The sequence below is a fragment of the Chrysochloris asiatica genome, unplaced genomic scaffold (assembly GCF_000296735.1).
Source record: "Chrysochloris asiatica unplaced genomic scaffold, ChrAsi1.0 scaffold00002, whole genome shotgun sequence".
Taxonomy (NCBI): Eukaryota; Metazoa; Chordata; class Mammalia; order Afrosoricida; family Chrysochloridae; genus Chrysochloris; species Chrysochloris asiatica.
In genome coordinates this window covers 29,171,235-29,176,571 of record NW_006408520.1, presented here as the reverse complement: position 1 = coordinate 29,176,571, position 5,337 = coordinate 29,171,235, and the positions used below count along the sequence as shown (strand labels likewise).

General features: G+C 40.1%; 1 pseudogene; it reads left to right on the top strand.

Annotated features, from left to right (window-relative positions):
• Window positions 1-282: 282 nt before the first annotated feature.
• On the top strand, window positions 283-961 carry LOC102823113 (annotated as a pseudogene).
• The last annotated feature ends 4,376 nt before the right edge of the window (window positions 962-5,337 follow it).

Sequence of the window (5,337 nt, the reverse complement as noted above, 5' to 3'; positions counted from 1 at the left end):
ACCCCCAGAGAGATTGATTAGGAAAGTGGCAGCATCAATGGCCTGAAGCGAGACAACAATAGTGAGGTTGGCCCATACCAGTGGTGTTTCATTCTGTTGTGCTGAAGGTAGCTATGAGTCGGTACTGACTCGATGGCACCTAACAACAACAACAACAACAACATATATATGGAGAAAAGATTGAAGTTGTCAAAAACTTCATTTTGCGCAAATCAACCATCAACACTCATGGAAGCATCAGTCAAGAAGTAAAATGATCACGGAGAGCCTGAGAAAAGCAAAATGGAGGGGTGTGTGTCTAACCTAATGGTCTGCAACCTGGCCTACAATGGGGAGATGGAGGAGTTGAAGGAGAGGATCCTGGCTGATAAATCCCTGGCTTCTAAAACGGACCAGGACAACAGAACTCTATTGCGTTGGGCATGCTCAGTGGGACACACAGAAATAGTGGAATTCTTGCTACAACATTGAGTGCGAATGAATGGTAAAGATGATGCAGGTTGGCCTCCTCTTCATATTGCTGCTTCTGCTGGCCAGGATGAGATTGTAAAAGCCCTTCTGGGAAAAGGTGCTCAAGTGAATCCTGTCAATCAGAATGACTGTACTCCCTGAACTATGCAGCTTCCAAAAACAGGCACAAGATTGCTGTCATGGTGCTTCTAGGTGGGGCTAATCCAGATGCTAAGGACCATTTTGAGGCAACAGCAATGCACCAGGCAGCAGCCAACGGTAACTTGAAGATGATTCATATCCTTCTGTACTACAAAGTATCCACAAATATCCAAGACACTGAGGGTAACACTCCTCTACGCTTAGCCTGTGATGAGGAGACAGTGGAAGAAGCAAAACTGCTGGTGTCCCAAGGTGCAAATATTACTTGGAGAATAAAGAAGAAAATACACCCCTGCAAGTGGCCAAAGGTGGCCTGAGTTTAATGCTCAAGAGAATGGTGGAAGGTTAAACAGCTTAGATTTTAACTGTGTGTTTTATGGTTTTCCCCAGTGTCCTGGAAACGAAGGTACCGTGCACAAGACATGATCTGTGAATGATGTTTTCTTACCTTCAAAGTCTTATAAACATTGACTATTGTTCCTACTGAGGTACTTGTTTTAAGCTTACAACTGCTTGCCAGACCTTGAGTCACTGTTGAAATTGTTATACTATTAAATATTCTGCATTGGGTTGTGGTTAATTTTGAGTGAGTGATACTGTGGGTGTTGTGAGTCTCTAGCTTCTTTTCATGCACCCTCTCTCACTTCCTAAGGCACAAAACCACCAATAGCACCAGGTCATTTATTCTGCCAAATGTTTCTGAATGGATTCTAGAATATTCCTCCATATGTTGAAACACATCCTAACTTATTTTTCCAAACTCACTCAGGCCTATGTCAAAATTTTATTTTTGCAACTGTAAAATTTAATTTATTTTTGTTACAGGAGGAATCTGTACACATTTTTGTGGACCAAATTTTAAGTTGCAGGACACGTTACCCAAATTTTGCATTCATGAACACTAAAATAAAAACAGTGGAAAAAATTAAATACAATGATATATTGCAAACCTGCTGCACAAGTCGTCTTTAAAGTGTTCAGGAGCAAAGGTGTCAGTTTGAGGACTAAGGCATGCCTGACACAAGCCATGATATTTTGAATAACTTCGTATGAATGTGAAAGTTGGACAATGAATAAGGAAGATGTAGAAGAATCAATGCATTTGAGTTAAGGTGTTAGAGGAGAATATTAAAAGCACCTTAGGCTGCCAAAATAAAAACTGATCTGTGTTGGAAGACGTACAACCAGAATGCTCGTTGGAAGCCAGGATGGCCAAATTTCATCTCTCATACTCCAGACATATTATCAGAAGGGATGAAGAGAGGAGGGTTGGAGCAAAAGAGAAAGAACACCAAGGTCGTGGATTAGCACAGTGGCAGCAGCAATGGGTTCAGATGTAGCAGTGATTGTGAGGTTGGAGCAGGATGGGGCAGTGTTTGCTTCTGTTGTGCATAGGGTCACTGTGAGTCAGTAATGACACCATGACACCTAACAACAACAACAAAGATAAAGGATCAGCACTGGACTGTAAACCAAAATTTTGGAAGTTCAAACCCACCAGTTGCTCCTTGGAAACCCTACTCAGGGTCCCTATGAGTCAGAATCAACTCGATGGCACTTAAAACCAACAAGAGTAAAAGGATGAGAATGACTCATTGTCTTAATCTCTTAACGCTGATGTACACAAGTAGGTAAGGTAAATTTAACAATCAGCAATTGATTTTCTGACAGTTTAAAAGTCCAACTGGGATGCTGTCTGTAGGGAAAGATTTTCTCTCTCTATTGGGTCATGTGGATGCCTTTGTCTCTTTCAGTGTCCTTGACAACCATCATGTGGCATGTTCTCTCTCCTTTTGTGCTTCCTTTCCTTTTTTTTTAATATCTCAAAGGCGGTTGGCTTAAGACACACCCTTCCAAAATGGGATTACATCCATGGGTAGAGGGGTGTATAGTTTATAGCACATTCAATTTTTGGTGGAGGACACAATTCAATCCACAACAATATTAAAAATTAGTCTATTGGGGGAGGTAAGACATTTAAACTTTGATAAAAATCTGGGTGAATAAATAACAACAGACTACTAGGTATAGACATACACAAACAAAAGGAGACACATTACCTTTTTCAGTGGATCAGTGAAAAAACTATTTGGAGGATGAATTATATGTAGGGTTGATTTGACAAAGACAGAGAAAGCATGAGTTCAGAACCAAAAATGAGAAAAAAAAAATTGCCTTAATCAGAGAGTAGTAAACGAAATGGCCTAGAGAGAACACGTCAGAGATGAACATTATGGAACAAGAGACTAGAAATTTAATTTGGATTCAGTTATAAGGAACTTGGTGTATAAAATATGAGCTTTATCTTAAGTGATATGGGAACTGATGAGAATTTTAAGCAAAGTAGTTGCTTAACCATTTTGTTTCCTAAAAGGAAGTATCTAGAGCCTGTTTAGAAAATGTAATGGAATTGGAATTGTTCAGTAAGTAAAGAATCACAGGAAGTTTAGGCAGCAAGGCTAATGATGATTAAGGACATTCAACAGAAAGAAACTATATAGAGTTGAAGATTTAGGGTTACCGATGGTGTACATTTTTGTTATTTTCTATTGAGTGGATTTTGACTGACATGAGAGAACAAAGGAAATTGAGAACATTATATTTACGCCTGCTTCTGAAACTTTTTATTGAGAGTCAAGCTCTTGACTCTTGGACCAGATTCTGTGAATAAGAATGTAGATTCTACCCTGTAGGAGTTTGTGGCCCTATGGAAGAATAAGACAAATAGACAGGAAGTTTCAATGGCGTGGTAAGACTTATATCATGAGATAATTCCACCAGGAGTGGCATCTCATCCATTTTGAAAGGATCCAGCCATCAGGGAAACATGACCAGCTGGGACGTCATCTTTTCTGAAGGTCAAATTGAAGAGGATAAATAACAGTAAATACCAAGGATTAGAAGGGCATAAGAGGAGGATGTTGTCCTTCTGTGATAGATATGACTACAATGATATGACTAATATGTTAGTCTTACATTACAAAAATACAGTTTTACTTTCTTTATCATTAATCAAAGGAGTTCTAGTGGTGTAGTGGTTAGGTGCATGACTGCTAACCCACAGATTAGTGGTTCAAACCCAGCAGGCACTCTGCAGAAGAAAAATGTTGCAGTCTGATTTTGTAGGCTGGAAACCCTATAAAGCAATTGTGTTCTGTCTTATGGGATAATTATGAGTCAGAATGGACTCAACAGCAATGTATGTATGTGTGTCATCATGTTCAAAGTTTTAATATCAATATGTTTGTTCATTTAACACAGTCCTGCTATGGCACTGTGGGATAAACACTGGACTTCTATCCAAAAGGTTGGTGGTTCAAACCTACCAGCCACTCCTTGTAAACCCTATATAGGGTTGCTCTGATTTAGAACTGACTCAGCGGCACTTAATAGCAACATCATTTCCCTTACTCTCCACCTCACAACTATTTTTCTTTATCTGATTCTTTGCTATAGTTTAAGTATTTTTCTTCCTAACTGTCTTATATGTACTGGGATGTCTGTTATCATTCTCACTGGTCTGAGGCCTTCCTCCATTGACTACTTCCTCTATTACTCTGGGTTCAGAGGCCAGAAAGGAGATAACCTAGAGATATACATTTTATTTACTTTGTTAACTTATATTAATATTTACTGAGTTTTTACAATGAACCAGCCACTTGTCTAAGTAACATACATGAAATATCTTATTTTATTCCTCAAAACCTCATTATGAGGCATGCACAGTTTTTAATCACCATAGGTGAGATATCTGATGCACAATCAGGCTATGCAGCAAATCCAAGTTGTAAACTTAGTTGTGTTGGCTTTGAAATGAAGCAGTTTGGCTGCAGTGTTCATGCACTCGTGACTCATTGTTGGGAAAGTAGATCTCATATGCCTCCTCTGGGCTACCCAATCAGCGCCTCAGGCCTGGAACATCTTCTCACAGGGAAACAGCACAGCTTGTACTGGGCATGCTGCCTTATTTGGTGCTATCTCCCTGTTACAGACCTGATGTGTATTTCTTGGTTCTACTTAAGCATGTGCATCACATGGCACCTGGCCAACACTGCTGTTACAGCTGTTCTCTGGGCTCCTTCACATACTGCAGGAGAGGAATGCGTATAGTCCAGCATTTAGTGTTGGCTGTGAAATGACCTGCTGGCTGTAGGAACTGATGCCCACAATTGAAGCTGAGTTTACTCTGCTTCTGTTGTCTATGGTCTTCCTTACACTGCCTGTGGAAGTTGTGTCTTTGTTGGCCATCCTTAAACCTGCAGACCTTGAATGAATTGACATCCTAGTGCTACTGCTCCTTGTGACAGATATCATTATGCTCTTGTCTCCTCCAGTGGTGGTAACCCATGTTGCTCCAATAGGTATAACTGTAGGATTAACTAGAAAAAACATATGTAATCACTAGAGAAGTAGGTCAAGGACAGCACACTGAGGGAAATACAGTGGATAGGCACAGGCAGAGACATCAGCAAAAAGTGGATCCTGAAATGTTAGAAAAGATGGCAGAGAGCCAGAGGACAGTGGTGTCCTACAAGCTGCTTCAGGGAAAGGGTTTCAAAAGGACATGAACCCCAGCAAGTATACATGTTGAGGAGGGTACTGAAGGAGGTAGGAAGAAGACTAGACCTATGCTTTTGTTTTTATGCTCACACATTGCTTGAATTTGGAAGGTCACTTAGCTTCTCTGGATCTTGGTTTTCTCATTTTAAAACAGTGATAATATTT